Source organism: Vicia villosa, unplaced genomic scaffold (assembly GCF_029867415.1).
Source record: "Vicia villosa cultivar HV-30 ecotype Madison, WI unplaced genomic scaffold, Vvil1.0 ctg.006148F_1_1, whole genome shotgun sequence".
In the NCBI taxonomy this organism is placed as follows: domain Eukaryota; kingdom Viridiplantae; phylum Streptophyta; class Magnoliopsida; order Fabales; family Fabaceae; genus Vicia; species Vicia villosa.
This window is the reverse complement of record NW_026706736.1, coordinates 30749-49200: the sequence shown is the minus strand read 5'-3', so window position 1 is coordinate 49200 and position 18452 is coordinate 30749.

The following is an 18452-nucleotide window of genomic DNA, read 5'->3' as shown; positions in this document are numbered from 1 at the left end:
GGCAGTCTCAGAAGCAATGGATCAGAAGATCAAGTTGCTGCATCTTTAGAGAATCTGAGAATTTCTGAAGAACCTACAGTCAGAAGATCACCTAGACTTGCTTCAGCTCACTCAGAAGATGTGATCCTTGGAAAGAAAGATGATCCCATCAGAACAAGGGCATTCCTTAAGAACAATGCAGAATGTCAATTAGGTCTTGTTTCTTTGATCGAGCCAACTTCTGTTGATCAAGCTCTAGAAGATCCAGACTGGATAATTGCCATGCAAGAAGAACTAAGTTAGTTTACAAGGAATGATGTATGGGACTTGGTTCCTAGACCAAAAGGATTTAACATCATCGGTACTAAGTGGGTTTTCAGAAACAAGCTAAGTGAGAAAGGTGAAGTGGTAAGAAACAAAGCCAGACTGGTTGCTCAGGGTTATAGTCAGCAAGAAGGGATTGATTATACAGAAACCTTTGCACCAGTGGCCAGGTTAGAATCTATTCGTCTATTAATTTCTTTTGCCACTCAACACAACATCACTCTTTATTAGATGGATGTTAAGAGTGCCTTCTTAAATGGTTACATAGATGAAGAAGTTTATGTCCATCAACCTCCTGGTTTTGAAGACTCCATGTCTCCAAATCATGTTTTCAAATTAAAGAAATCATTATACGGATTGAAACAAGCTCCCAGAGCTTGGTATGAACGTTTGAGTTCTTTCCTTCTGGAAAATGATTTCACTAGAGGAAAAGTGGACACTACTCTCTTTTGTAAAACATTTAAAAAGGATATTTTAATTTGTCAAATACATGTTGATGATATTATCTTTGGAACATCTAATGCTACACTTGGAAAGGAGTTTGCTAAGTCTATGCAGGCTGAATTTGAAATGAGCATGATGGGAGAACTCAAGTATTTCCTTGGGATTCAAATCAACCAAACTTCCGATGGAACCTATTGTCATACCCCAAAATTTTCCTTCCATATTCCATTTTATAATGATTCAAAATTCAAGATTCAGTCCCAAAGATTACTCATTCAAAAGTCCAGATGAGCCACAGTCAACTGGTTTGACCTAAAAGTCAACCATAATCAGAGCATAGTCAAAGCCTCCCAATTTTGGTCAACATCAAGTATGTGAAGTATAACCATCATTGGATCAAGGAATGATCATGATTCCATTAATAGAAACTCAGAGATGAACAAATACAAAAAGGTTCAAATTAGGGTTTCTTAGGAGAAAGTCAACCCAACCTTGACTGGGCACAACTTTCACATGGAACATCAAAAATGCCCCACTCAAAGCCTATTTTGAAGGAAATTGGATCCCCTACAACTTTGTCTGTCACAAGCCAGGGCTAGAAATGATTCATTTGAGAGATACAGTGCAAAAGATTACAGGTCATTTTCAGGCATCCTTCAAAAGCAGTTTTTTGTCAGAGAGGATATGATCAAGATGAAAGCTCCAAATGAAAAATATGTTCCAAAGTGGCTTGTAGAGGACACATTGAGGTTTCCAAAAAGTATTAGAACTCCCTCATAGCTTAAAAATTGAGTGAGATATGCTTGATCAAAGTTGGGTGATTTTGGAGGACCAAATGTGAAAAAAGAAGGTTCAAATTGAGAAATTTTGCAAATAGGCCTATGGTTTTATGATACAAACTTGGTCCACAAGCCATTAGCATGCCCAAAATCATTTTCCACGAAAATTAGCATTATATTTGATTTAATATGATTTTTTTATTTCATTTTTATGATTTAATTAAGATTAAAAATCAAATATTTTGTTAGGAAATATATTTTGTTGATTTCCAATCAATATTTATGACAAAATACAATATATTTTCGTGGTATATTGATTGGGAAAGGATTAATAGAAGATTGGACAAATATGGAAAGATTTCATTCAAACTTTAAGTCAAATTTCCAAAAGATGCAAGATTGGATTCAAGAGTGTTTTGGTTGGTTTTTGGTGACCTAATTCATTCCCTATAAGTAGTTTATGCAAGGCCAAGGACTAGGGGAGAAAAATTCGGACCAGAGGCAAGAGTGCAAGAACAAAAAAATACCAAAGAACTCAAAATCGTTTTCAACGAATTCGTGGCTTCTAACAAGAATTGAAGGTTGAAAAAGGTTCATTGGAGGATTCTGAACGTGTCTGGATAATAGCATAGCATCAACACCCCCAGAATTGCCTCGATTTTGTCAAAGTAAATCGCTCTGAACTTCAATTCGATTAGCATGATATGGGCATTCCCATGGTGTTCTGATCATATATTCTGTTTGTTCTTAATGCCCTGATTGTTTCTGGATTGTTTGTATAAAGTTTGTGTGTCCCAATCGTGTTTTGCCATTGATGACCGATTAAGCTTTTAGGCTTTTAAATTGGGGTTTTTCAATAGGGTTAAAATTCGGGGGAAACAAAGGTACAGGCAGGTTCGTGAGATTCAGACGAAGAGAAAGGGATGGTCGCGCCCTATTTATTTAAGTCTGGGCGCTGTTCGTTATTTTGGAAGTTTAGTTTACTACGGGCAAACTCGTAGCTATTTTGTAGCTAAATTCCCCAGGTTTTGCAGTCCTGATGGGGACGATGATGAGTTGGCAACATCTGGTTTGCCAGTTTTAAATTTCGCGCGCTGAATCCTTTTATTTTTATTGTTTTTCTATATAATTGAATAGAGCTGAATCTTAAACACGCGCGTTGCGTGGTTGGGGTGGTAACGAGCAGTTTGTGTGAGCATGGGGGTGGGGGTTCGAGTCCTCGCTCCCACATATTTATTTTTCTGAATTTTCACTCTAGATCCTATGTGTCTGCGTGCCTACAGTTCACCATGTACCTTCAGATCTGGCCCTTAGATCATTAATCTCTTCTAATCCAACAGTCCAGATTTAATACCCTATACCATGCACCATACTAACAACCACACTGAATCTAAATCCTAATAACTTTAATAATTTTAATTATTTATTTGTTTTAATTAAAATACCTTTTAATATATATTAATTGTATAATAATTATTTTTTTAAATAAATTATTATATGATATTTATATTAAAAATGTCAATTTGTTGTTCGGGCCGATTAAATCGATTAATCGCTATGGTCAACAATAATTTTAATTAAAATTCTATTTAATTAAAATGCAATTCAATTGTATTCGATTAAATGGTTGCAACTATCTTATTAGTTGTGATGATTAATCCTTTTTCTAACTTCAAATTTGTTATTCTTTTTAATCGAATCAATCGATTGCGAGGGGTAATGATACAAATTAATTATTTAAAATTATTAAAAAATATCCTAATTCGTTATTAGTGATAATCAAGTCAATTGATTAAAATTGGTAACGATACAACTTCGAATCTGTTAACCATGGTAATTGAATCAATCGATTATTGCGGTTAATAGTGCATACTAAAATCAGGGTTGTACGCCCACATCCTAAAACACTTCTCAAAACCTTTCAAAACCACAATACTAAACTATGGATTTTCATCCTCATCAATTAGACAATTCAAAAACGCTTTTCAAGGCACAAACAATTTCAAACACCTTCAATTCTAATTCTAAGGCGTACAACCCTTCCCCGAACTACGTTGACTCTGATTCTCCCTAAGGAGATACGTAGGCACTTGGCAACAAGGCGAGTCCCCTTCCCTCTAAATCTCATTTTTTCCCGTTTCATTTTTCTTAATTATTTAACCCTCGAAACATAAACCTTACCTTAATACTCTTAGCCATAAAACTGTTGACCTTAGATTCAAAGCCATAGGAAAGGGTTGAGGGTGCCTAACACCTTCCCTCGACCTGAATATAGTATCTTACCCTGATCTCTTAACTGCGCGAGGTTTCCTATTCGCCTTGGTAGAATAGGTGGCGACTCTAATCTTTAATTTTTAGGGCAGGTTGCTACAGCTGGCGACTCTGCTGGGGATAACTTAAATGGTGAATACTATGCTCCTATAGGTTTTAGGTTTTGGCAGGGTTTAGGTTTGACAACTTTTTAGGGTTTGGCTAATTCGCCTTTTTTAGGGTTTGTAATTATTTTTTATTTTTTATTTTTTTAAAAAAATTTGTTTATTTGTTTTTTATCTAAAAAAATATTTAATTGTTTATAATATGTTTATATTTAATTGTTTATGTTAATATATTTATATTTAATTGCCTAATTGTCATATTTTTATATGCACTGCTGACATATTATGTAATGTTAAAACCCTAAGTGTGGGAGTTAACTTTGAGATCAATAGGGGACATGAATCGCCTACGAGTCTCATTGATAACTCCACTCGGAGTGGGTTGAGTATTCGGAAATGTCCAAAACGAGGCTTGACTTTGTTGAGGGCAGGACTGCATACTTGGCTGATCTCTCCGAGAACCTACCCCAAAAATTCGAACCTCATGGATAAAATGAGTTGTTCTAAAATCCGAAGAGACAAAAAGTCTCGAGGTTACGAACGACCCCATGAGACCTTCTAGAACCCCCCTATAAAAAGGTTGGCTCCCGAGAGCCGCTACGTCGAACCTATGAACTTATGTGATTATGTGCTATATGTATATATATGTGTTGATCATTTTTTTTATTATTATTTATTTTTCCATTCATCATACATCAGGGGCATTCTTGCATCATATTTTATTCAAAAAAAAAAAGAAAGAAAAAAGGATATCATACATATCATGCATGGCATACACATCATTTTCATGACATTAAGAGAAGATTCCTCATCTATCTCCAAAACAAGGGACCATTGGGAAGGATAACCTAACATCCCGACCGTCTTATCAAAAAAGATTTCATTAAAAGAGATCAATGGATCAGCTGGAACAGAATCAAGCCGCTCTTCGTGAGGAAGTGGATCAACTGAAGGTTAGTATGGAAGAGGTTAAAGGAGGTATGACTCAGATGCTAGGGTTCATGAAGGCCCTCCTGGATAAACAAGAAAAAGCAAAAGAGGTTCAGTCTAGGGATACCCTGGTTCAGGATGAGATCCCCAACGACGAAAACCCGCCGCTAGGATTTGTTTCAGGCTTTGGCCCGGCTAAGGACAGACCTCAGGCCCGCTCTGTTAGGAGAGCTACCCAATTCCAAAAGAAAGGAGAAACCTCCCAAGAGGGGTTTGTCCCCACTCTACAAACGAAAGGGACAACCCACACAGTTCGCATTCCTGCTGACAATGTCCCTAAGGACGAAGATTACCTGGATCTACAATACGGAGTGCAAGAGGTGGACAATACAGACCAAGCACCTCAGACGCAACAGTCTAATCCCGACTCTAGGGAAGACTCCAAGGATAGTGAACAAATCAAGGCGCTGGAAGAGAGACTAAAAGCGGTAGAAGGATACGATGCCTTCGATGTGGATGCCTTCGAAATGAGTTTGGTCTCAGACTTGACTATCCCTCGCAAGTTCAAGATTCCCGATTTCGAGAAATACAAAGGACTCACATGTCCGAGGAATCACTTGCGCATGTATGTACGGAAAATGGCTGCCTACGCCCACGATCAAAAGCTAATGATACATTTCTTTCAAGAAAGCTTAAGCGGATCGTCTATTGACTGGTACATGCAATTAGAGAAGTCTTCTGTCCGAAGCTGGAATGATCTGGCTAACACATTCTTGAAGCAGTACAAGTACAACTTGGACATGGCACCCAATCGGATGCAATTACAAAACATGTCACAGAAGAAGGATGAATCATTCAAGGAGTATGCCCAAAGGTGGAGGGAAATGGCTTCTCGAGTCCAACCTCCCCTAATGGAAAAAGAACTGGTGGAAATATTTATGAGCACCTTGCAAGGACCATACTACGACAAGATGGTCGGAAGCATATCTTCAGGGTTCTCGGACTTGGTAGTCATTGGTGAGAGGATTGAAGATGGAATAAAAAATGGGAAGATACAAGGGGAACCCTCAGGTTCCTATCACACAAAGAAGTCATATGACGGAAAAAAGGAACCCAACACCGTTGGAGCAATCCTGGTTAATCAAACACCAACACTACAACAGAAGGATCAGCAAAAACAACAGGGTGGCCAACGCCCCTGGAGGTCCAAGCCAAAACGATCGTTTACCCCATTGCACATGCCGCTGTCTCAAGCTCTGCAACATCTGCTCAGTCAGAACTTGATAACTCTGCTGCCTCCATACTCAGCTCCAGCTAACCCCGCTCCTGGGTACAAGCATCATGCTAGGTGCGCTTATCATTCAGACAGTCCTGGTCATGATACAGAGGATTGTGGGCCATTGAAGCACAAGATCCAAGATTTAATTGAAGAAGGGCTCATTGAGTTCGAAGATCCTAGCAAGTCTAAAGCCATAGGTGGCTAGAAAGAGGATTTCTTAGATCATTAGTTTTGTTTTCATTCGCAATTTCTTTACGTTTGTTTAAACATTAGTCTTATGACATATGCTATGTACTTTACAACAATCTTTAATGCATTGCTTACGTTTGTCTTGATTCATTCCTAATGTTCTCACTATATTTAAAACTGTGTTTTTACTCGGTTTTCTTCTTTGTGATATTCAACTCTCGATTAAAGTCGTACACCTTTTGAGGGAGAATGACGAAAACGATACCACAATTTCATACACTACGCTTTCGAACAGACCGTGTTGACGATGTACAGGCATTGTTTCAATTCCTAAATAACGGAGATATAAGGATGTTAATCCCTCGTCAACCCCTTTGAGCCTAAAAGAAGTAGGAGTTTTCCTTCATATAAAATAAAACCCTTCATACATAACCTGGGGTAGGGTAGTTGCTCAGTTAACTTAATTATTCCAAGTTGTTCCTTTGAACATAATCGCCGATGGTTCCCCGTCATCATTAAGTCCGGCAGTCAATATCCGCAAAGAAAAAAAGAGAAAGCAATGCAAAAGCCTGCTGAGTCAAAACCTATTAAGGAGACTTAGGCAACATTGGGGCATCCCGCTGACTGCAGTTTTAAAACAAACAGTTCAGGCAAAAGTTAGGGATAACAAAGTCGAAAAAAGGTTACTATGTACCTTCGACAAAAAGAAAAATTACAAAAAAGAAGAATGACTGCCTTTGCAAATAAACCTTTGGTTTTTGAACCATCATAAATGTCAATGTCATAATTCCCCGAATTCTTTTGGAGACTAAATGCATAGTTAATTGAGCATAGGACTGGAGAACATCACGAAGAGGGGGATGGGTACAAATAAACTTTGAGCCTCTATCTTTTGTTTCTTTAAACCGTGAACCAGGCCACGTTACAACCCTTAAAAGTCCTAACTGAAACATGGTTAGTTCGAAAGCATAACGTTACCAAAGGTATCCCGACTCCTTAAGGTCTACTATAACTCTTGAGTTGATATCACTTTCTTACAAAAAAAAACTTCGTTTTATTCTCATAAATGTTTTTAAACTTTCAAGACAAACATATGCATTCGCATCTTATGAATTTCATTACAAAGTACACTTGTCTATGTAGTTTCAGATGTTTAAACATCAGAGAGAAGTTGCATGGGGCATAGCTAATGGCTAAAAATCCTACTGACTGACGAAGTAGCTTTAAAAACTCGTCAAAAGAAGAAACATCCCTTACTCATGACTGGGATGGCTAATGTGTACACATGGCATAACTCGTCATTATCCCCTTTACATGGGGCAATCTAATCAAGATCCATTGGAATCTCTCAAGGACGCTGAATAGCCCATGGGGCAAGTCCATCACCTGGGGGCATGTTGCAAAGGTCACTCAGTATCAGATGGGGTCAATACCACTCTCACATCCTTTCCAGGAACCTTTATATGACACTTCTCAATCTGTCCATATAGTCTTCTTTAAGACATTGTTCAAATACTTCTCACCCCTTTTAGGAGCCTTTTTCAGATAGTCTTTTTAAGACCCATCTTCTTATCCTTTCTATTTTCAAGCCCTTTCAGACAGTCTTCTCTAAGACATATTCCTTTCCAAGAACCTTTTCTAGGTGGTCTTCTGTAAGACATCTCTTAACTTTTTAGTTAGTCTTCTTTAAGACATATTCAAACTTCTCTTATGCTTCCAAGAACCTCGTCAAACTTCGTTTAAAGTACAGAGTCTTCTATAAGACAGTCTCATATCCTTTCCAGGTTAATCTTCTTCAAGATGTCTTTTCCTAAGTTTTGTTTAAAACATCACAAAAAACAGTCTTTATCCTCTATAGGAATATTTCTGACCCTCTGCACAACACATCCCGTTGAGCTTTGTTTAAAGCGCGATCTTATTTAAGACAATCTCCCATTTCTTTCCAAGGACCTCTTCAGGTAGTCTTATAGAAGACATCATCTCACTCTGAGTACTCAGCAAGTCACTGTCAGTCGGACGCGACCGAAACGCATGACTCACTCTAAAAGGCATCTGCTTCACATTCAAGTCAACACTTAGCATCAAGGAGACCTTGAAACTGGTCTAATCAAAGACAATCATTCCTGATAAAGACCCTTGAATGGGGAAACCACGTTCAGAGGATTTTCCTAAAACAGGGGCATACAAGCAAGGATCCTATTAACTAGGGCACATCCTTCAAGAATTCAAACACTGGGGCAATGTATATCAGGCAAGACATGGTGAAACTCGTGTTCCCTCTAAAGGTCCCTCCTTCAGATTAAGGGGGGCACGTCTCTCAAAATTTCTGATAATCGGGGAGTCACACTAGTATCATACAAGGAGCATTGTTGCATAATTGATCTTCCCACGCCTATACTATTTACATCCCGCAGTGTGGGATCGGCATACATGCATAACTCTCATTTATTTTGAGAATCTCATTACATGACACATGCATCATGACATCGCATAAAACTAACGCTGCCTTCTCAGGTCACTTCATAATCAAAAGGATGTTATCATCCAATTACAGTGCAAATACGATCGTATCAACGATTCAATCTTAACGCGCACAGATACAATTCTAATACCTCATTCCGAGTCTTTCTTCAAAGGCAATCCAGAAGCAATCTAAGATTTTCTCACCTCTCCAGGTAGTCTTGTCCAAGACAATTATCCTAATCTTTCCAAGCAGTCTTGTTTAAGACATATCCTAACCTTTCTAGGTAGTTTTGTTTAAAATATTTCATAGCGTTTATAGGAACCTTTCTAGGCAGTTTTGTTTAAAACATTCCACGACCTTTACAGGAACCTTTCTAGGTAGTTTTGTTTAAAATGCTTCGTATCCTTTATAGGAACCTTTCTAGGTAGTTTTGTTTAAAACATGTCGTGTCCTTTATAGGAACCTTTCTAGGTAGTTTTGTTTAAAACTTATCATGCCCTTTATAGGAACCTTTCTAGGTAGTTTTGTTTAAAACATCTTATGTCCTTTATAGGAACCTTTCTAGGTAGTTTTGTTTAAAACATTTCATGTCCTTTATAGGAACCTTTCTAGGTAGTTTTGTTTAAAACGTCTTATGTCCTTTATAGGAACCTTTCTAGGTAGTTTTGTTTAAAACGTCGTATGTCCTTTATAGGAACCTCTCTAGGTAGTTTTGTTTAAAACATCTTATGTCCTTTATAGGAATCTTTTTAGGTAGTTTTGTTTAAAACGTTTCATGTCCTTTATAGGAATCTGTTTAGGTGAGTTTTGTTTAAAACGTTTCATATCCTTCATAGGAACCTTTCTAGGTAGTTTTGTTTAAAACGTTTCATGTCCTTTATAGGAACCTTTCTATGTAGTTTTGTTTAAAACGTATCGTTCCCTTTATAGGAATCTTCCTAGGTAGTTTTGTTAAAAACGTATCACTCCCTTTATAGGAACCTCTCTAGGTAAGTCTTGTTTAAGATATCCCGTATCCTATCTAAGAGCCTTTCTAGGTGAGTCTTATTTAAGACATATCATGCCTTTCTAGGTAGCCTTCTTAAAATACTTATCCATTCTTTTCTAAGACACGCTTAGTTCTTTTAAAGAACTCCTCAGTTAGTCTTCTCCAAGACATTCTTCCTAAGCATTGATCAAAGCATAAGCTTTCTCGCATCAACCTTCGATATACCCTATTCAGGAACCTCTTCAGGTAGTCTTATGTAAGACATTACTTCCTCTCTCCTCAGATACAATCAAATGATCCAGGTCTGAAAAGCATACGCTTTAGACAAGTACCCTTCCGGGCAAATAGATGGCATCTATAAGCCCATCTCCCGCAGAACTCTTTCCCTACGCAAGCAAATTTCAGGGTATTTCAGTGTCCAATCATCTTCTACCTCTTCAGGTTCAAGAAGATTGAACAGGGGCAGCTGTCATACCCCAAAATTTGCCTTCCATATTCCATTTTATAATGATTCAAAATTCAAGATTCAGTCCCAAAGATTACTCATTCAAAAGTCCAGATGAGCCACAGTCAACTGGTTTGACCTAAAAGTCAACCATAATCAGAGCATAGTCAAAGCCTCCCAATTTTGTTCAACATCATGTATGTGAAGTATAACCATCATTGGATCAAGGAATGATCATGATTCCATTAATAGAAACTCAGAGATGAACAAATACAAAAAGGTTCAAATTAGGGTTTCTTAGGAGAAAGTCAACCCAACCTTGACTGGGCACAACTTTCACATGGAACATCAAAAATGCCCCACTCAAAGCCTATTTTGAAGGAAATTGGATCCCCTACAACTTTGTCTCTCACAAGCCAGGGCTAGAAGTGATTCATTTGAGAGATACAGTGCAAAAGATTACAGGTCATTTTCAGGCATCCTTCAAAAGCAGTTTTTTGTCAGAGAGGATATGATCAAGATGAAAGCTCCAAATGAAAAATATGTTCCAAGGTGTCTTGTAGAGGACACTTTGAGGTTTCCAAAAAGTATTAGAACTCCCTCATAGCTTAAAAATTGAGTGAGATATGCTTGATCAAAGTTGGGTGATTTTGGAGGACCAAATGTGAAAAAAGAAGGTTCAAATTGAGAAATTTTGCAAATGGGCCTATGGTTTTATGATACAAACTTGGTCCACAAGCCATTAGCATGCCCAAAATCATTTGCCACGAAAATTAGCATTATATTTGATTTAATATGATTTTTTTATTTCATTTTTATGATTTAATTAAGATTAAAAATCAAATATTTTGTTGGGAAATATATTTTGTTGATTTCCAATCAATATTTATGACAAAATACAATATATTTTCGTGGTATATTGATTGGGAAAGGATTAATAGAAGATTGGACAAATATGGAAAGATTTCATTCAAACTTTAAGTCAAATTTCCAAAAGATGCAAGATTGGATTCAAGAGTGTTTTGGTTGGTTTTTGGTGACCTAATTCATTCCCTATAAGTAGTTTATGCAAGGCCAAGGACTAGGGGAGAAAAATTCGGACCAGAGGCAAGAGTGCAAGAACAAAATAATACCAAAGAACTTAAAATCGTTTTCAACGAATTCGTGGCTTCTAACAAGAATTGAAGGTTGAAAAAGGTTCATTGGAGGATTCTGAACGTGTCTGGATAATAGCATAGCATCAACACCCCCAGAATTACCTCGATTTTGTCAAAGTAAGTCGCTCTGAACTTCGATTCGATTAGAATGATATGGGCATTCCCATGGTGTTCTGATCATATATTCTGTTTGTTCTTAATGCCCTGATTGTTTCTGGATTGTTTGTATAAAGTTTGTGTGTCCCAATCGTGTTTTGCCATTGATGACCGATTAAGCTTTTAGGGTTTTAAATTGGGGTTTTTCAATAGGGTTAAAATTCGGGGGAAACAAAGGTACAGGCAGGTTCGTGAGATTCAGACGAAGAGAAAGGGATGGTCGCGCCCTATTTATTTAAGTCTGGGCGCTGTTCGTTATTTTGGAAGTTTAGTTTGCTACGGGCAAACTCGTAGCTATTTCGTAGCTAAATTCCCCAGGTTTTGCAGTCCTGATGGGGACGATTATGAGTTGGCAACATCTGGTTTGCCAGTTTTAAATTTTGCGCGCTGAATCCTTTTATTTTTATTGTTTTTATATATAATTGAATAGAGCTGAATCTTAAAGACGCACGTTGCGTGGTTGGGGTGGTAACGAGCAGTTTGTGTGAGCATGAGGGTGGGGGTTCGAGTCCTCGCTCCCACATATTTATTTTTCTGAATTTTCACTCTGGATCCTGTGTGTCTGCGTGCCTACAGTTCACCATGTACCTTCAGATCTGGCCCTTAGATCATTAATCTCTTCTAATCCAACAGTCCAGATTTAATACGCTATACCATGCACCATACTAACAACCACACTGAATCTAAATCCTAATAACTTTAATAATTTTAATTATTTATTTGTTTTAATTAAAATACCTTTTAATATATATTAATTGTATAATAATTATTTTTTTAAATAAATTATTATATGATATTTATATTAAAAATGTCAATTTGTTGTTCGTGCCGATTAAATCGATTAATCGCTATGGTCAACAATAATTTTAATTAAAATTCTATTTAATTAAAATGCAACTCAATTGTATTCGATTAAATGGTTGCAACTATCTTATTAGTTGTGATGATTAATCCTTTTTCTAACTTCAAATTTGTTATTCTTTTTAATCGAATCAATCGATTGCGAGGGGTAATGATACAAATTAATTATTTAAAATTATTAAAAAATATCCTAATTCGTTATTAGTGATAATCAAGTCAATTGATTAAAATTGGTAACGATACAACTTCGAATCTGTTAACCATGGTAATTGAATCAATCGATTATTGCGGTTAATAGTGCATACTAAAATCAGGGTTGTACGCCCACATCCTAAAACACTTCTCAAAACCTTTCAAAACCACAATACTAAACTATGGATTTTCATCCTCATCAATTAGACAATTCAAAAACGCTTTTCAAGGCACAAACAATTTCAAACACCTTCAATTCTAATTCTAAGGCGTACAACCCTTCCCCGAACTACGTTGACTCTGATTCTCCCTAAGGAGATACGTAGGAACTTGGCAACAAGGCGAGTCCCCTTCCCTCTAAATCTCATTTTTTTCCCGTTTCATTTTTCTTAATTATTTAACCCTCGAAACATAAACCTTACCTTAATACTCTTAGCCATAAAACTGTTGACCTTAGATTCAAAGCCATAGGAAAGGGTTGAGGGTGCCTAACACCTTCCCTCGACCTAAATATAGTATCTTACCCTGATCTCTTAACTGCGTGAGGTTTCCTATTCGCCTTGGTAGAATAGGTGGCGACTCTAATCTTTAATTTTTAGGGCAGGTTGCTACAGCTGGCGACTCTGCTGGGGATAACTTAAATGGTGAATACTATGCTCCTATAGGTTTTAGGTTTTGGCAGGGTTTAGGTTTGACAACTTTTTAGGGTTTGGCTAATTCGCCTTTTTTAGGGTTTGTAATTATTTTTTATTTTTTATTTTTTTAAAAAAATTTGTTTATTTGTTTTTTATCTAAAAAAATATTTAATTGTTTATAATATGTTTATATTTAATTGTTTATGTTAATATATTTATATTTAATTGCCTAATTGTCATATTTTTATATGCACTGCTGACATATTATGTAATGTTAAAACCCTAAGTGTGGGAGTTAACTTTGAGATCAATAGGGGACATGAATCGCCTACGAGTCTCATTGATAACTCCACTCGGAGTGGGTTGAGTATTCTGAAAGCAAAGAAGCCAAAACTCCTATGCATCCAACATGTGTACTGGGTAAGGATGAGGTAAGTAAGAAGGTAGATCAGAAGTTGTACAGAGGTATGATTGGATCTCTTCTATATCTAACTGCTTCTAGACCTGACATTCTCTTTAGTGTTTGTTTGTGTGCTCGATTCCAATCAGATCCAAGAGAATCTCATTTAACAGCGGTTAAGAGAATTCTAAGGTATCTGAAAGGTACTACTAATGTTGGTTTAGTTTACAGAAAATCTAAAGATTACAACTTAGTAGGATTCTGTGATGCTGACTATGCTGGAGATAGAATAGAAAGAAAGAGCACTTCTGTAAGTTGTCAATTTCTTGGAAGTCATCTGATCTCATGGTACAGCAAGAAGCAAGCTACTATTGCCCTCTCAACAACAGAAGCAGAATATGTTGCTGCTGCTGGTTGTAGCACACAAATGCTCTGGATGAGAAGTCAGCTGGAAGATTATCATATATATGAGAGTAACATTCCTATTTTCTGTGATAATACTTCTGCTATATGTTTATCTAAGAATCCTATTTTACATTCAAAAGCTAAACATATTGAGATTAAACATCATTTCATAAGGGACTATGTTCAGAAGGGTGTTATATCTTTAAACTTTGTGGATACACACCATCAATGGGCTGATATCTTTACAAAACCCCTTGCTGAAGATAGGTTTAAGTTCATTCTGAAGAATATCAGTATGGATTTATGCCCAGAATGAGAAGATGAGAAGATCTTATGTATGAGTATCTTCTGAAATGAAATTGGATTTTTTGTTTATAAGAAGTTCTGATTGAAATCAATTAGAAATTGTGATTCAGTTATTACTAACGTTTCATTGTCTAAGTTGATTCAGAATCTCTTTAAAAGCAAAACAGCTGTAACTGGCTATCCAGATGGTAAACACGTGTTCACTATTTCTGGACGAGCGTGCGTGCAGTTGAGGAGACGTCTACTTAGGTAACTGTGCAAATCACGTCTTTTGTCATTATTATCTCTCCTCACGTCACGTAACATTAGATGCTATCCATCATTTACTCTCTTTCAGTTTTTCTTTTTATACTCTTCAAACGTTTCTTTTCCCTCTTATATTTCTCTCACTTTGCATTCAGTTTCTTTTTCGTTCTCTCTCTTGGCATTCATATCATAAACCCTAGCAGTTTCCAATATCTGCAACTTCATCATGAATCCATCGTCAAGCTCTGGAAATCAAGAAAATGATCGAAAACTAAAGAGAAAGGCAACTGCTGAACAAGAAACCAAACCAAAAAGAGTAAGGATCACCTATGACCCTCTCAAAGTGAACCCGTTTGAAGCTATGATGTCTGGAAACTATTCTAGACGTGTGTATCAACCCCTCGACGGTACCCCTCAATCACCTCCCTCTTCACAGACCTCCACCACCTCTTCCTCCTCATTCATCCTCTCGGAACCACCTTCTTCACCATCTGATATCTCCTCTCCTTCAACCCATCCCTCAGATATCTCTTCATCTCTCTCACACCCTTTTCCCACCAGAACACCTAACCCCTACAGTGTTGTTTTTCCCGACTCCAGGTTCACTGTCAACCCTCCAACCCCTACCACTCAATCATTTCTAGAGCTTTTACATTCTGATGTAAATGGCTGGTTGGAGATTCTGGGTGCTGCTCACCTTAACCATCTGGATGAGTATGCTACATGCAACCTTTGGGATACCTTTCGTCAGGATTTAATGGCTAGGGCTATAGACATTCAGAGAAGGATCATGTCTGAAGCACCTGGCGTTCGTGGTCTTCGGCTGGAAGTTGGTGAAAGCAGCTATCACCATCTCATCAGGAACAGAAGAGTTCTTGAAGAGAGGATACCTGCAGATGAGTTGGAAGAAGAAAATCCCTGCAGAGACATCGTGGTGTGGAGACCATGGTATCCTGTGCTGACTGGAGATTTTCAGTGGCTGTTTAACTGGTTCAGAATGAACCCTTCTGAAAAAGCACCTCACATGGTCTTTCCAGTAGTGGTTTATCCTGCTGAAGTTGCTGGTCCTACTCCTCCAACAAACCTAGCAGCTATTCTTCAAGCGTTGGAAGTTGGAACTTCTGAGCTGCCTGAACCAGAATATGCTAAGGCTACTTCTGAGTCAGACTCAGATGAGGACATGGAAGATGCACAAGCTGAAGACCTTCCAGAAGATCGCCCTGCTGAGATTGCTGTCCCTTTTGGTAGAAATTCTGGTGCCTCTTCTTCTGGTGAAACCTCAGCTCTGATGGAGACCTTGGAAGCTCTTCATCAGCATCAAGCTATGCTGGCTTCTCATTTGGACGCGCAAGAAGCAGCCAATGCTGAGTTTCGCTCTTTCATGGCAAGGCAAGCTACAAGCACTGATGGGATTCATGATGTTCTGGCGCGGATTTTGCGTAGGCTAGGGTCTTAGTCCTTTGGTCTTTGTAGTTTTCTTTCCTTGTTGCATCTGTTTTCCTGCATTCCTCTTTTGTAATCTTTCTTGTTGAAATCAATGAAAAGTTATCTATGTTTCTTTCCTTTTGTCTCTTGCTTTACATCTGAATCTTTTTATGCTTTTTGATGTTATGACAAAAAGGGGGAGAAAATATATGATAAATGATCTGATTAATATTATCAGTTACCGAGTAAAAAGGCTCCACATTTACTAACAGAAGCTGCAAGCTTCATATGTTTTTAAGTTGTGTTGTTGCAGGAATCAAAGATTCAAGATCAACATGAGGAGCAACAAGATGAATCAAGCTCTTGGATTCTTGAAGCAAGCTGAGTGCTAGGAAGCTTCAGAATCAGAAGCAGAATCAGAAGCAAGAAGCAAGAATGATCAGAAATTCTGATAATAGAATATGATCCAAATCATTGTCTAATTGCTCTGATACATTGTCTATTGGATCTGATATATTCTATATGGCTTATATGGCCCTGGTACATATTTTGTGTTCTGATACACATTTTATGTTCTAACTCATTCATGCTGACTTTTGTCGTTTAGTTTTGTTTTGTAACATTTCAGGATGTAGAGATGCTCTGATGATGCTCTGGTACATTCAACAATGTTCTGATACAATCTAGCATGAAGTGATGTAAGAAGAAATTCAAAGCTCTGAAGCTATCCGAGGGAAGCATGAATCAGAAGCTGTGAATGTTCTAAAGATCCAGAAAACTCAAGTTCTGAAGCTGTCCTAAATGGAAGCATGAATCAGAAGCTGTGAATGTTCTGAAGATCAAAGAAATTCAAGTTCTGAAGCTGTCCTAAATGGAAGCAGGAATCAGAAGCTGTGAATGTTCTGAAGATCAAAGAAATTCAAGTTCTGAAGCTGTCCTAAATGGAAGCAGGAATCAGAAGCTGTGAGTGTTCTTGGGATCTAAAGAAATTCAAGTTCTGAAGCTGTCCAATGGAAGCAGAAGTCAGAAGCTATGAATTATCAGAAGCAAGAAGCTTATGTGATCGTCTCTACCGAAATAATCAGGGAAGTCTTTTATTATTAAAGTTCTTCGAGTATTTATTTCAGGGGGAGATTATTCATCTCAGGGGGGGATTGTTAATCTCAGGGGGAGACATATTCACATGCTTATGCTATAGCTGTGTAATTTGTCTTTAGCTGTTTGCTCTTTCTGATCGCAAATTCATATCATTTATATATGTTTTTGTCATCATCAAAAAGGGGGAGATTGTTAGAACAAGATTTGTTCTGATCAATATTCTTAGTTTTGATGATAACAAGGATATGAATTTTGTGTGAGATAATGTGGTACTCTAATACATTGCAATTTCCATTTCAGGAAATATATAAAGAGTATGCACAAATCAGCGCTCAGAAGCTTTGTCTCAGAAGGTTCAGCATGCAACATCAGAACATGGTCTGGCAATACATCAGAAGATGGTCAAGGCAGAATCAGAACATGGGTCTATGGAAGCATCAGAAGAACTTGAGATCAGAAGCAGAAGCACTGAAGTTCTCATGGTATCACGCTCAGAAGCACTTCAAGGTCAGAAGACAAGAAGATGCTATGCACCAAGCTGTTTGACTCTGATGATATTCAAATATTTTATTCAAACATCAGATCAGAAGAAAGTACAGGTGGCAGGCTACGCTGACTGGCAAAAGGAACATTGGAAGCTATTAAAGGCAACGTCAGTAGACACAGCGTGAACAAGGCTCGAGGTAGTTGACAAAAGCGTGAAACATTAAATGCAAAGCTGTACGGAACACGCAAAGCATTAAATGCGCTCAACGGTCATCTTCTCAAACGCCTATAAATATGAAGTTCTGATGAGAAGCAAGGTTAACAACTCTGAATCAAATTCTGTGAATATTAACTTGCTGAAACGCTGTTCAATTCAAAGCTCAGAAACTTCATCTTCATCAAAGCTCACTACATTGTTGTTGTAATATATTAGTGAGATTAAGCTTAAACGTTAAGAGAAATATCACTGTTGTGATTATAGCTTTTCAGAAGCATTTGTAATACTCTTAGAATTGATTACATTTATTTGTAAGTAACTAGAGTGATCAAGTGTTGATCAGGATACTCTAGGAAGTCTTAGCTTGTGTCTAAGCAGTTGTAATTAGAGTGATCACGTGGTGGTCAGGATACTCTAAGAAAGTCTTAGCTTGTGTCTAAGCAATTGTTCCTGGAGTGATCAGGTTGTGATCAGGATACTCTAGAAGACTTAGTCGCGGACTAAGTGGAAAACCATTGTAATCTGTTGCGATTAGTGGATTAAATCCTCAGGTGAGGTAAATCACTCCGCGGGGGTGGACTGGAGTAGTTTAGTTAACAACGAACCAGGATAAAAATAACTGTGCAATTTATTTTTATCGTTCAAGTTTTTAAGACTACACTTATTCAAACC